Source organism: Cygnus olor, chromosome 1 (assembly GCF_009769625.2).
Source record: "Cygnus olor isolate bCygOlo1 chromosome 1, bCygOlo1.pri.v2, whole genome shotgun sequence".
Taxonomy (NCBI): Eukaryota; Metazoa; Chordata; class Aves; order Anseriformes; family Anatidae; genus Cygnus; species Cygnus olor.
Genome location: NC_049169.1, coordinates 128,674,018 through 128,689,923, shown reverse-complemented (window position 1 = coordinate 128,689,923; position 15,906 = coordinate 128,674,018).

The following is a 15,906-nucleotide window of genomic DNA, read 5'->3' as shown; positions in this document are numbered from 1 at the left end:
GTCCTATAAACATCTTCATCAGAAGTGTTTATCTTGGCTGTTATTTAGCTCCAAGGAAATGAAATATTGATTGTGTTCCTAAGATTGCCTTAACCCTCTCTACCTTCCCTGCAGTAAGTGAAGTTGATAGAGCAGAAAACACTCAATCAAATTTTCACTAGACAGGGTCACATTACTGTCCGATGTTTTGTTGCTGCAGTGTTTTTTAACAAACTCTTAATGGTTACTGCTACTTTTAATTTCACACGCACACAGAAAAAAATCCAAAACTCTGAAAATAGACCTATTCAGTTTAGTAGGAACCCTTATCCTGTGTGCAAGTGGCACGCCATGATCCCAGGAAGAAAACTATTACAGAAAGTTAAGTTTATTATCAGTATGTAGGAAGACTATATCATTTAGGTATTCTGTAAATTCAGAACTGGAAAACAGCTAGATCAGTTTGTTCATTCTCCCGCTAGCTTGAGATGTCTCTTGTGTGCTGTACATGCAGTGATTTATTCATAAAGTGATTTATTAATGGGATGCTTGAGATCAACACAGCTTCAGGCTAGTGAGCACCTTTTGTGCACTGCTGAGCAAACCTGTGCCCCCTTGAACGTGATAACGTTTAGGAGCACAGGCTGGATTCGGTTCCTTTAAAGCTTCAAAAACACCTATTTCAAGCTGCTGAAAATGTCACTGAGATCTCTGCCTACCTGCCAAAGGGCAACTTCTTGAGTTCTTGCTTTGTATTTTCCTTTCACCTGCTGCAATTATAATGATCTGAACTTTACATGGTATTTCTTTATGATTTTAAGAGCAAATTCCATAGAAAGCTTACAATTAAAAAAAAAATAATTAGGTCTTGAAAGAACAATTTGTTGCCCTGCATCTGACGAGGCCTATTAATCTTTCCCATTGAGGGCTGCAGACACAGTGGACATCAGCAGTTATGTTGGATTGCCAAGGCTGTAATAATCAAGACAAATGACTGCTTTGTTTAAACCCATCTGTTGTTGATGGGGCTAAGAGAGGCTTAGCTTCTAAGTGGTTTCATAGATCATATATGTCCACAACACTCACTCATTTTAGTACAGTTTGGAGTAGTTTTGTTAGCACACTTTGTTTCATGAATATTGTTTTACAAAATGATTTGTAAAGGCATTTCATCATTCATGTTATTAATGGTGTTGGTGTCCTTTGTGGTGCGTAAAGACAAATCAGTCGTTCCAGAAACTACATGTCATGTCCTAGTTTTCCTCAAAGAAATTTGGAGGTCATTGGAGGCTTGGCAATGGGGCATTACAGGCACTTAAACCTAAACTGTGGTTCTTTCACAGTCTAGTTGAGACGATAAAGGCGTTTTTAGTGTGTGGCTGGAAAAAGAGACCTAAGCTGGGCTGGAAATATAGGGACCCAGTAAGAAGAGGAAGAGAATCATGTGCTGTGGAGATGCTCCTGGATGTCTGACACAAAGCTCACCCACCAGCTTCATAGCACGAAAGGGGTTTTGCATTTCTCCTGGTTGCTCTGGCTGATCAGCCTTGAAGGCTCAAGGGCAAGATGGCACAGCCCCAACACACTTTTCCTTGGCAGAGTTGCCATGACGGCTGCCCGGGTTTCCATTCTGAGCCAGTGACTGAACACTGATATGGCCATTTAGCTGGGAGAAGTAAAACACATGCACCTCTTCCCCTCAGGAGCCTTTCTGGCAGTCACAGGCAATGAGGAGAAGTTCATCTTCAAACTCTTCAAAATAGGGTTTCCTCATATCCCCAAGCCTAATTGCTATAATTTGCAGGTGATCACTTCCAGTGCTTCCTCTTTAGCACACCCCAATGGTCTTTGTCCCTCAGCTATCACATTTTTTTCTGAGAACATCATTACCTGATCCGGTCACCCTGTGAATAGGCTCTGAGGGTGCAGTTGCCTGGGATAAAACATGGTTATCAGGATGAATCTGATTTAGGCTTCCATTTGGTAATTTCATTCTCTCTGGCTGCAAGAGAAGTTGTAACTGGTGACTGAAGATCTTCCTTAGAGCAAAACATCATTTAGGAGAAAAGAGTCAGGGAAAAAATGTTTTTCCACGTGGAGGTTCTGGAAGGACCCACCATCCCTTCGCTTCCCTCAGTGCCTGTCTCTGTCAGAGCTTCCTTCCCTGCCCTGGAGGCCCAGGGACCCCTCCCAGCTGCCCAGTGACTACTGCGGGGCAAAATCCTGCCCAGCTTAAGCAGCCCTTACACAGCATCCTCACCTTCAAGCTGCCTGCTTGCTCCACTGGGTTTCGTGTCTCTCTCCTGCCTGCTGATGGTGGCAGGGAAGTGGTGGCAGAAGGATGCAGGCACTGCCAGCCCTGGGCAGCATCCCTCCAGAGTCTGGAAAATGAAGCTGCACAACCAACTTTTCCTCCTGCTCCCTTACTGCTCCACACAGACACATTTTCTAAGTAACTGCTGTGCTGTTATGAGCAAAAAATAAAAAAGTATGTATTTAGATGTTTTCATGTTTTATACTTCTCCACCTTACTTCTTTTAGTTTCCATTGAATGTATATAAACAAAGCATATAAACAAGATAGGATATGCTTAAATTATAGCCACAATGACTGTTGTGATTTTGGTTTGGTTTGGACTGGTTTAGTTTGGTTTGGTTTGGTTTAGTTTGGTTTGGTTTGGTTTGGTTTGGTTTGGAAGATGTGAAGTCATGGTAGGACCATTTTAGAGCATTTCAGCAAAGCTTAGATATATAAATTAAAAATGTTTAGCTTGGAAAGAGCAAGCAGATAGTGCAAAAGAAGCAGTGCAGACAAGATCCGACTTTTAACAGTGCATTAATTAACATGAATGGCAATCCCTCCATGTATTTCGGCTGAAGAATATTTTAAAGTAGACTATGGCTATGCAGGACCTAGTATCTGATGACACAGACATAGGAAGGGTTGAAATGTTCTTAAATTTTCTCTCTAGCCTAGTAAACCATTCAGTATTAAATATATGTTAATAAGTTGCTAGGCCATAGTTATCTTGGTAATGACTCAATGCTATTATTTGCTATTTGAAATACATAAAATAGAACATAACTACATAATAATTAAACAAGTAGGGAAAACATGGTTTCCTGGAAATTAGTCACATCCGACCCTTTACTGGCTCTCTTATCTAAGCAACACAGGATATTGGGAATACCAGCCTGCTGAAATGTAATCTATGAAAATACACGTACAATATCAGCTTACACCCATAATTGCTGATAGTAATCATGTATAATAAAACTCTTTGTGCCTCTAGTATTCACCAAGTGTAATTTAATATTTTTCTAGGCATCAACTTTTCAAAAAGGTTAAGTGCCCAACAATACAAGAGGAAACTTTTAAATGTCTGGCTTTTTTTCCCCCCATCCTATGAAAATACAGAAGAAGAGGTGGGAGTGGGTGCCACACGGTGCCCATCTGCCTTTTGCAGGTAGTTGCTCCTCTCACCATCAAATTTTTAAGAATGGCACCCAGCTCACAGCACACCTGGTCGAGAAGGCTGCTCACAGCCATGACTTACAGGCAACCTTGAGTTCACTGTGATAGACTGAAAAAGTGTCACCATTGTTAAATGATTTGGGAGGACAGTGAGGAGGAGAGACCAAGACAGATGTGTTGAGCATTAAAAAAAAAAAAAAAAAAAAAAAAACAAGCTTTGGGGTTCCTTATGGAACCTGGGTAAATAAAAAAACATGATGCAAATGTAAGTGTGGGGAGTACATGCTTTAGGATATGCAAATGGAGGGGAACATCAAGCTAATGTATAAATGAAGGTGGTTACAGAGAATGAATTTAAACTCTTAATGTTCAAAATAACTTACTGTTTAATGACATAAAAAAGGATGATAATCTTATTGTAATTATTGATTATAACAAATCAAAAATTATATTTGAAAGAAAAAAAAGACAGAATTTTAATTGAGGATGATTATTTTATGTTCTTTTAAAAAGACAAAGAATTAAATATTTACAAGGAACAGGAACCTTTTGTGGGGAGGACTACACTTCATTTCACCTATGATTTTTATTGTCCCTACACCCACATACAATATTTTTACAATATGGGTCAGAGTATATTCTATAGATTACCTTCAAACTACACACGCAAATACTATGCACAACTGCAGTACATCCTTTAATATGTGCAAAAAGAAAATTAGATTCCCTGACAATTTTCTTCTCATACGAACCCCAACTGGTATTTAGTAAACAGAGTCTAGCCTGACATTTACTCTGTGTGGTTAAAAAGCAGCTAATGATCAGGGAAAATAGATGATGCCTTGTCTATTTCTCATAGTGTGCCCCATAAACTTTTCAAGAGCAATCCTCCCATGGACTAGGTGACCTAGACTCAGAATAAACTGTCCAGTTTCCATGTCATCATTCCCTCCCTCCCTCCCTCCCTCCCTTCCTTCCTTCCTTCCTTCCTTCCTTCCTTCCTTCCTTCCTTCCTTCCTCTCTTCTCTTCCTCTCTTCTCTTCCTCTCTTCTCTTCCTCTCTTCTCTTCCTCTCTTCTCTTCCCCTCCTGTCCCTTCCTTTCCTCTCTTCCTCCTTCTCTTCCTCTCTGTCTCACTCCTTCTCCTTCCTTTCTGTCTTAGCAAACCATACAGAAATTTGGGGTATATTTTAATACTGGATTTTACATGTGAAAAGGGGAAGCAGCTGATTGAGAACAGTTCTATCAGTAGAACTGGGTATTGGTATAGGTTAAATAAAGTATGCATTGACCAAGCTTCTCAGTATAATCCCAAAATTGTTGTTTCCCTGCAGTTTAGTTTGAATAATTCCATGCAGATGTAGTTCTGAGAAGTTTACTTTAAATAAGGAGAATGAACTTTGGATGTTATGGATGCATAAAAGCAGTTTCATTACCCAGAAGGTGAATAATGACCTTATCTGTTTATTAGAAAGGAAAACAAAGAAATGTTGAGTTATGTTGTTTGTGTTGTTTGTTCAAATTGTTTATGATTAATTAGAGTACAAGGCTAAATTGTAATAATAATAGTATAACCGTTAGTAACATGATAATAAGTATTGATGTAGGTTTGATATAACAGAGTGATTTGTGTTGTCAATAATAATTAGATACCCTAATGTTTTAATCAATAAGATTAAGAAATGCTTGGAAAACAATATGTAATATAAATAAAATGAGGTATAAAAGGCAGACTTACACAGTTTTTCTTTGATGCTGTCCCCGAGGTGATGTTTCTGGAGACAGCAGTGTCATTCTGGTCTGCCAGACGGTGAGGAAGAAAAACAAGGTGAACAAGTGTACAGGCTGAAGCTTTGGTGGCAAAGAGAATTGTTTAGCTTCAGCAATAAAATAGTATTTCCTTTTCTTGTTGACTCCTGCTTTTCTAAGACTCTAGGTTTTTATGAGGATGTCGGTGTGATTAAGCAGAGATGATCCTCCCACAGGACACAGGTATTGTTTAGTCTGCCCAACATCGTGAGGAGCAAGATTTGAACCTAGGTCTTACCTTTTTCCTCTTAAAATCTGAGCACGTGCCCTAAACTATTCACTCACTGTTTATCACACTCAAGCTTTCTTTATCACCTGGGCCATTCTGCATGTCTCTGCATGAGTACAACTGAAAAGAGCAATATAATGAACAAAATCAGGTGGAGATACCAGATTTTAAACCTGCTTAAATATATTTCAGTGTATCATGGGTTCTACCTATGGATCTCCTTAAAAAAGATCTTTTCAATGTGGTCAGCTGAACAAAATTTAGCCAGAGTTTTGAAACTTGTTACTCTCATGAATGCTTCTAAAACATGAGTGGTACTGTGTGCTTGGAGTACAGATGATGAGAGGCATGCCTTACTTTTTTAAAAATCATGCACAATATCGCATTTACTATCATGTATTCCACAGATATTGAACAAGGTTCTCGTGAGAAGTTTTCTCTTTGCATCTTCCCCCACAGCTCTGTGGTTCATCCAATCTCCTGCAAGAGGACTTGGACATTCAGCCAGCCTCATTTAAAGACCTTCTCTTCCAGGGCAAAAACACTCTTTGAGTTCCCAAAACCTTCCACTAACATTAGAGAAAATGTCTTCTATCTCACCCTTAGCCTCACCTTTAATTTCCTGTTTCAACAAATAGTGCTCAGTATCCCACCTATGCTGGATCTACAACTTGAGGTTTCTACCACCCCTTTCCTAATCTCCACTCTGTTTTCTCCTCTCCCCTGTGATATCTCTTCCTTTGTACAAACTACTGTAGGTACCTACATATTCTGCATATCTCTTGAGTCCAGGGTTGCAGTGCCTGGCTCCAACAGGATCCTGCAATGGAGTTTAGATGTCTAGGCCTTTCCACCAGTCCTTGGTGAGCATTGTGCTCCTTCAAAAGTCTCACCTTCTTAGCAGAGAGCTACTAAGGAAACTGCAAAATATGGGGTGATTTTTGATCGCTCTCCTCCTGGAGTCACCTTACCCAAGCATTTAGCCTTACTTGGAGTTGTAAATGCTTGGGTCCTGCTCACAGAGACCTTTCTGAAGTGTGGAAGGTCTGACTCATTTTGTGCAGTTTCTGCAGGTTAGAGTAGGAAACAAGTAGCACAAAAGCCATGCTCCATTTCCTCCTCAGCCAGAGAGGGTTCAAGCGAAGATCAGTAAGTGATAACTGGTATTCAGGTTCCTAATAAATGTTAATTAGTGTTAAATCAGCAAAAACAGTTATTGAGAAGTCAATGTGAATAACACCTTGTACCTGGCAGGAATAGGAGAACAGAGTCTACAGCAGAGTCTTGCTGAATCTTGTACCTCTGCCTGTGCTCCAGTTTCACCAAGAGGCACGACAAGAGTTTCCCCTTCCAACATACACCCTCTGGCTGTTTGAGGCTCTCCCTTGGGCATGAGGCTTTGGGGCTGAGAAAGGAATTAATGTGAGGTTCCACACGTGCACGGTGAATCCCATAACCACCAGGCTACTATGGAGAGTGGGGCCTACCTCCAAGGACGCATCTGAATGAAGGCTACTGTGGCAGCTGTGGCTTGAGCCATTTAAAGTGCCATCATACATTTTAAAAGGCATTTACTGGACAAGGATCTCCTGGTAATGAGGTGGAGTTTTGTGACTGTCCAATTCTTCTCATAGTCACAGGAAACCTTCAGCAGTATCTAGCACCAGCCTGAGTAGGCTGGCTGTTTCTGTATGTTCCCGAGGACCCCGAGAGCTTTACTACTGAATATGCAAATATATCCAAGTGATTGCTGGATAAGCAGATTTCTGCAGCACTTTCTTAATCTTGAGTCCCTAAATTTTCCCTGCAACCCGCTCTTAGGAGACATAATAGTTTCCAGATTTCACCCTCTTTTATGAGTTCCTCCCTCAAGTGCAGCAGTCATGTCCATGGCTGTGTGTGCAGGGATTTGCTCATGCAAATACGAATCCTGTAGTTGGACTTTGGCAAAACTGTGTGTGCCATCAATATTTCTCAACTCCGCTTGCAGGAATTGTTCCATGGATTGGCACCATGTGAGTGCTCTCTGCAGCAACATCCTCCCCACTCCACTGTTTGCCTTGCTGATGCTTCACTGATTTTTTTATAGTTTTTTTTTCATTCTCCCTTTCCCTATAAATTTCAGTGGTGTCGGGTGTGGATTTAGCTACAGCTTAGTGTCTTTTACACCTAGAGCTGTTCAGTACATTCACCTATTAAGACCCACTATTGAAAAAGACTAGGCACTGCATTTACAGACTACAATTAGGCTGAATTCAACCATTTCTTCCTGCTCCCAGGAGTGCAGTGAGCATTTTTGTTGCAGAGGATGAAGTTAACACTAGAATAGAGCTTGCTAATACAGGGCTTGGGGATTAAAATTCTCTGAGGATTGTTGCACTGTAATAAGGAAAATGTCCTTGTGTAGCAATTTCTGGCTAAACGTTTTAGAAAAAGAGAAGACATTTTCCCAAGTGACAGAGAACCTAATACTGAAAAAAAGATCATGGGGTATTTTCTGCAGCTGACAAAATCTGATTTTCTGTCGAATTTAGAGATTCTCTGTGCCTTGCCAGTGAAAAGTCCAGCAGAACAGGGGAGGAAAATAGAATTAATTTTCTGCTGTAAATAAAGTCATCATTCAACTGCTCACCCAAGGAATTCTTGGCCAAGAAGCTAACAGGCCTGCTTGTTATGGAATATATTTACATTTTAACTACAATAATAAAATTCCCATATTAGGACTTCATTGGAAGCACAGCTCTGTTTCAATTCCTGTGTGGTATCAGACTCCATGGGCAGATTTGAGACACAGTTCACGTAGCACGTACTCAAGCACACTCCAGAGCACAGAAATTATTGTAGAGAAGCAAATCTACATGGTCTGCACTCTACTGATATTTTCTGCTTTGAGAGAAAAAATACTGGGAAAAAAAAAATTCTTATGGTAACACATGAAGGAGTAAGAAATAATTTGTGTTCTATTTAAATTTCTTTCTTGCCTGCCTCTACTTTGTCTACTATGCATTTGTCTGGTACCTCCTACTAAAAACAGATTTAATTATGCTGCCATTAGTGGTTATGCAATTGACTTTCACCACATTCTAAGGCTTATCATCTGAGGGAGGAAAGAGATGACTTACCTTTTTTTAACTAGGGATAAGTAAACTCATTTCCAGAAGATAGAAGTTGGTCCAGACTATTTCCCATCTCTTGAACCAAACCTCTTGCATTTTCAAGTAGAGAAAATTTGCTAAAAATTTGCCAGAGTCTAAAGCATTTTCTTCTTGAGTAACCCAGCTGATTTCAGCAGTACAGAGCCAGCCTGAGTCAGGGAGCTGTGATTCGATAATAAAATGTATCTCAGCTAAGAGAAAGGACACAGGGACGGTTTTAGTTATGTATGTGGGGTGACAGCCTTGAGCAGGTACAAAAAGCATGCATACTAGGGAGTCACAACTGTCTCCTTATAGATGTTATGATTCTACTTCTCTTTTAATTTCTCATGGACTAAGAGTAATAATTGCACTTGTTTCACAGTGTATCAGATCCCAGTCCTTTCCTTGCCTTGCGTTGCTTTGCCTTTTACCTTTCCTCTCCACAATTCACTTTTATAGTTAGCATAAATTGTCATCCAAAAAGTTTTAATATGAGAGTGATTATTTTGTAAAAATAATACCCAGAGGTTATGTTTACTCTGTCTCAAGAGCTCCTCTAAGAAATTAACTCAAATATCAGGTAGAGTACTTGTGTTTTGCCATCAGTCTTTTCTCTAAGTGCTTTTCTGACTTGCAAAAATTGCGATGCATATTCCCTGGTTTGCCCACTTTCATTAGTGTTTAATGAAGTCTCCACAGACTATGTGCAGCTGCTGTTTGTATTGTGCAGTTCTGGCATCTTGAGTGATTTTGCATCTACCTAAATCAAGCCAGAAATTAAAAATGTTGGAAGCCTTGTGGGTGATGCTGACCCTTCAAAATAAATTAATGTTCCTTCCCATACATTTTCTTCCAGAGCAATATGAATTTTGCATGTCATAATGTGAGCAAAATATCATCAGAAAAGCAGGAATGTGAACACTATTTGTAAACGAATGTAGTAAAAGGTAGGAAAGACTTGCTGGGTCACAAAACACCATAGCTGTACTTTGTGAAGCAGATGTTTTTCTGCTGTTGTTGGTATGAGACCTGGTGACAATGGTAGGTCTGAGCCTGGGACTTACCCTTCTTCTGGGTACAGCTGGAAAGAGGTGGGATGTATGCCAGGGCCCTGCTGGCAGTGGCCGGCTGCCCCCACATGGGCCTTACACAGCCCCAAGCAACAGCCACCAGCAGCCACCCCAAGTTTTCCAAGGATGAAATTCTTCACTCAGAGGATGGTGAGGCACTGACACAGGTTGCCTGGAGAAGCTGTGGATGCCCCATCCCTGGAGGTGTTCAAGTCCAGGCTGGATGGGGCTTTGGGCATCCTGGCCTAGTGGGTGGCATCCCTGCCTGGGGCAGGGTGGCTGGAACTGGGTGATCTTTAAGTTCCCTTCTAACCCAAGCCATACTGTGATTCTGTGAAAGCCATCATAGACCTCATGCACAGAGCAGGTGGGATGCCCTGGAGTGCTCCTCAGCCCCTCCATGGTGGGTTTCTTCTGACCTGGCTGTGCGCAGGCTGCATGTGTTGCACTCAGGCAATACATGTGAAGGAACATCATACAGCAGCACAGACAGACCCTAGGGCATTAAACAACTTCCAAAGCAGACATCATTTGAAATTCTTCCATTATATTTTTATTTTTAAGTGTTTGCATACAAAAAGGAATACATTACAAGCTTCATTTGCATCAGATTTTTGTAACACAATGTGGGAGTTGCACCTTTTGAAAGTTAAAAAGGAGAAGGCTTAAAGATGATCAAGTAACCAAGGACACCTAAACTCTCCTAAGACTATAGAAAATGTGAAAAAGCAAGGTGGCACCACGCCATAAAGGTGAGTGAGATTTCTTGCCTCCAAAGAGACTGATCTCTGGACAGCCCCACTAAAATGCATGTGGAGGAGATGGCAGTGCACAGTGATGCTGGTACATGCCTGGTAGCTGGCATGCAGCACCCACGCCTTATCCTGGAGAAGGTGAGGGTGGCTCCTGAACATTGGTGGTTTGGTCCTGGATACAGAAAAGGTTAAGGAAAATGCTTTTTAAAAGCCCTTATGTTCTCTCTCCTTCTGTGGGACATGGCTCCAAACCCGGACTTCTGTAGAAGGGAGAAAATGGGCCTTTGACAAGGTGAATGCCAAGAGAGGCTGTAATGCAAAGCACTTTGCCGGCAATGCACAATGCAGTTGCATGAAGTATACAGCTGTCATTACAGGCTGCAACCCACAGTTGGTAAATAATGGGCTGCAACCTTCTATAAACACCAGTATGAACTGACTGGCCAAAACCAGCCCACCAGCCCATGTGCTTCTGTCTTTGTTTTCTGGTGACTGCTTTTATCCTGCTGCTCAAAGTGAATTTAGCCTCTGCTCATCTGCCTCCTGCCCACTTTGCTCTGATGTCTGTGCCTAGGAGCTGTGGCTCTCCAGGTCTCAGCTTCCGAAGAAACGCTTTAGTTTCCACAAGCCTTCAACTTCTTATATGAAGGTCAGGAAAGGTCAAAATAAAACAAGTTTTTACTTGGGATGGTATCCTAAAAAATGTGAAAAGAGTTGTTGCAATGAGTCCTTTATAGCATTCGTTGAGGATGGGAGAGAGATGAGGGATGAGAGCCTGACCTACTGAAGGGCAACCCGAAGAAGATATCCTACTGCTTTCTGCCACCTCTGGGCTGCTGTGCATCTTATCCAGATGAATCTAGTCTACTTTTAATCCAGTGATTTATATGCTGCTACGCTTATTTGAAAAGCTAGTGGATTTAATTTTCAGCTGAAACATTATGTATTTAAAATACACAGTTCTGAGCTTTGTTTAGGGTGGTAGCATTAAGTTTAGTTATGTCACTGCAGTATACTTTCTCTCTCTTTTCTAATTATATTTTAGAAATTTTGAGCATATCACATTTCTCCACAAGTCAACTTATCCTCTTATTTATGGTTACTGAAAACACTCTTTTGGCTACAACTAAGATGGCAACAGTCCATTTTTTGTTAATGAAACAGAGTGATTCATATCTAGAAAGTGAGAATTCATAGCTTTGAAGGAAGAAAAAGATTCTTCATCCCATTGTAGTAAACAAAATTAAATTTAGTTTTAGCTGTTTACATGGGAAAGCTTAGAGGTTTAATAGCAATGTTTTACTGCTGTGGGGGGTTTTATCCTTTTTTTTTACTTCTACTCACTTTCCGTTTTTGTCCTGTTTTATACTGTCTTTCTGATTAATATCTTTTAATAGGCTGAATTCTTTGTTCACCTAGGAAGGGACCCATCAAATGAAATTTCCACTAATCAGATCTGGATTTATTATTTCCTTCTTCTCACATTGCCTCAGATACTTTGAGATAAGATGAAAATAAATGGCTTGACTCATTTCTAACAGGACAGAGCAGCCTGGCCATGGCTGTCAAGGGAAGCGACAGCCACAGACAAGATAGACATCGCTTTGTTCTTCTCTTCAAAGAAAGCCTTTTTGTTCATCTCTAGCATTTCACTCCTGATTACACACCAGATAACTGCCTCACATGGGTTTATTGTACAATAAGGTCTCTCAATAGAATGAGCTTTTCTTTCTGTGTGAGAATCATGTTGTCTGTACACAAAAGCACTGGACTGGCACTCAGTTTTCAGGCTTGTTCCTATTCAGTCCTGGGCTTTCTGTATGCTCTTGGATATTAAGTCACTCAGAGAAGGAATAATCTCTTTTATACTTAAATGTCTGAAATGCTGCAGTCACAGCTGGGTTGCCCTCCCATGCACGGAGAGAGGAGGGGATCCCCAGAGGCATCTGTCCTGGGAGAATTAACTCCAAACGCCCTTGCCTTTCCTTATCACTAGAGAGCTGTGCTGTGACCACACGACCAGTGCGATATTCAGACACCTGGTTACCTGCAGTGGATGCTGTCTGCCATCTCCCCCTTTCCGATCTGTAAAATCACATTACAATGATCCTTTTTCTCAGTGAAGAGACACCAGTCTGTAGGTTGGTGAGGGATCCAGAGACTGTGCTGGTGGACCATGTGTGGCTTTTTCTAACTTTAGCCTGGAGCCATGGAAAAGGAAGATTCCTCTGAATTCAATATTTTCAGCTGTGTGATACACTTGAAGTATAATCTGGGTTTTTGTGGGAACGAAGTCTTAACAAATCTTGCAGTTGTTAATGCAGCTTACCAGTGTGTGACATACATTTTTGCAGTAGCCATCAACCCAGCTGTCGTTTTTTTTTCTTCTGGTCTATCAGTATTGTTGTGGTTTCTTTGTCTATGACTGCTGGCAGCATCTGAACTACCATTTTTTGAGGACAACAGTAGAGCATAACCAGGAGAAGACATCTCACGTCAGACACCCTTGCTTTCGGAAAAGTCTCTTGAGCGGTCTTGCTTTCATAATGATACCACATATATTTATCTCTGCTGATATTCCTAGAAGAAAAGTATTTCCAACTTGTATTAATATTGCCCAGATATCTTAATTATAAATGTGTTCTGTTAATGATGTTAATGAAAAAGGAAGAAAAAAATATAATCGAACTTCAATTTGTTTGGCTTGCAAGAACACAGACATTCTGCCCAAATCCTATTCCTTTCAGTGATGCTTAGTTTCTTGTTTCCAGGCTGGTAAGACTATCAAGTAGGTGTTTATGCTAGAGTAACTCCAAGGTGAATTCCAGTCTTTCCCTAAAACATCATTCTTCATCTCAAGGGAAAATCTAATGGTCTGGAATAACCTACCCAGAGAGCACTGGACCTCTGTCTTAATGCAACAAATTATTTTTCTAACGGTATCAATGTACAGAATCGTTTAGTCATGGTTTAAACAGGTAAGAAACGGCAAATAAAAGTTACAAAAATCACCCAAGTTGGTGTTTGACTGGCATTGAAGCAGCTGATTAAAATGCCATCATTTTCTAGTTCTGAATTCATTGCTTTCTTCTTCCCAGGTGTCAATTTTGTTCCTCAGTGGCATTTTCAGAAATAAGCATGTTTGGTTTGGGTACTAAGCTGGTTTAATTTAGAAAACACCAGGACAGAGTAATGGAAAGCTATTTCATTAGGAAAGCTGGTAACTGAATGAAAACAAGTCTTGAAAGGAGAGAAGGTGTTTAATATTCATGGGCATATTTTAGTTGTCTTTTATGTTCTGCCAAAAAGAAGCCGATTCTTCTTGCCTTAACGGCATTTAGATTTCAAAGAAGATTGCCCACTTAATTTACAGGTACCATTTATTAGGCCAGGAAAACACATTAACAAGAGATATTTGTAAAATCCTGCTAACCGTGATTGCTCTGAAATTAATTCTGAATGAGATTTTCTCATCTAATTTTACTTGACTGCTCTAAGAAGTGTTTTATTTTGAAAGCAAAGCTCATTTATTACAAGAAAAATGAGCAAAAGTAACACATTTTGAAACATTTTAAAGTACCAGAGTTTTGCACTTTGAAGTCATAGAGCAACACAGATATAGGTGATGTAACTATCGTAATTCTGCAGTGAAAATTACTAGCGAAGGTTTTTGTTCAGCTGCAAAATGATAGCTTGAATTTTGCAGTGCATTGCCTTAAATATCCCTTACCTGCATTTTACCTATTGATTAAGTGGGATAGATTATTACTGTTATACGATTAACACTTTTTTTTAAAAGACACCTTCAGTCTAAAAGTTAATGAACAAGCCCTTTGCTTGGTAGTTCAAACTCAAAATACAAGCATGACCTCCCTTCCCAAGCCTGGGATGATGGAGATGGGAACGAAAACTGTTACTACATTAGGACTGGCAAGTTCTCATGAAGTTGGAGCCCCAAACACATCCATGGCTCTGTGCAGAGGGATCTGGGGAGCTCGTCCCCTCTGGTGTAGCAGCATCTCCTGGAGGAAACAGCCTCTGGGGTGCAATTCTGATATTACTAGGAAGTCCCTGTGGCACATGGGATGGGGAAGGAAAGAATTAATCTCTCCTTGCCTTTCCTATTGTTTGTCTGAAAATCTCCTGAATCTTTTCTGCCATGACTATCTCTTGGCTCATTCACCACCTAACTGGGAGATACCAGTATGCGTTTGAGCCTAGTGCTCTCCCCTCATTTGCAGGGGTGGCAGAGCTGTGGTTTAAACACACTTGCTGCATGGGCTTGAGGTAGAAAAGTCTGCATCTGGTGTCTGCACTGAAACCCAGGTTATTCTACCATGGCCACACTTGGGAATCCTAATTCATTGCTGCTTAACTAGTTAGTGCTCTTTGCATTTCCTACCTCATATGAAGCTTTGGCAGAGCTGTTCAGGTACAAAGTTCAGCACTCAATTCTGATAGATAATGAAGATTACACTGGTTTCTGATTTTAAATATTAGCTATTATTTAATGACAGATGGGGCAAGATGTGCCAATTTTCTCCTTAATTTAGTGAGGGGAGAGGGGGTAACAAAAAAAAAAATAGTGCAAGCCCAAGGTCGAAATCAGCTGAAAATTTTCAAGATAGAGTAAATGCTTAAGCACTGGAACAGTTCTCCTGGAATCACGATGGATTTTCTCTCACTTGATGATGAGGATGGGACTTGTCTGACCAAATCTTGACAGTGCTGACAAGTGACTGAGCCAGTCACCTTCTTTGCCCTGGACAAGCAATGTGGGGACAGAAGCATGTTCTGGAAACAGTTTGTGTTATTCCAAGTTGGACAGTGAAAATAGAGATATGAATTGTATGATGAAAGTCCCCATTTTGCCCAGTTGCAAGGTAATTTTGGCTGACTGGTTCAGCTGTGAACACTTGTTCTGTATATATCGCAAGTCAGATGAAATGAATTCCATCCTAAATTCCTTCTTACCATCCTCCCATAGCTCAAATATGCCTGAGGCATGGGCTTAGAATGCAAAGGATAGTATAAAAGCTCTGATCCCAGTTTTATGCAGGAGCTCAGGGTGGATGAACTGATACAATAGCAAATATAAATTATTTAGGAAACACTCCAACTGAAAAAATAAAATAAATCTCAGACCAAAATTTTTCCTCTGGTAAATAGAAAAAGAAATGGTAAATAAATATCCAGATCCAAACAAAGCATTTCCCCTACAGCCGTAGCATGTCTTCATGTATGAACTTAAGTAGACTACACGTATTTGTAATGTTGTTACCTATGCCAGGAACAGCTGTGGCTGGGCTCACCTTTGTGCATGTTCTCTGTTTTCAGAAAAATATTTACTGAACGGGAGAAAAAAAAAAAAAGAAACAGACAAACAAACAAACAAATAATAAATCCAAAAACAACAAAAGAAGAGAAGAGAAGAGAAGAGAAGAGAAGAGAAGAG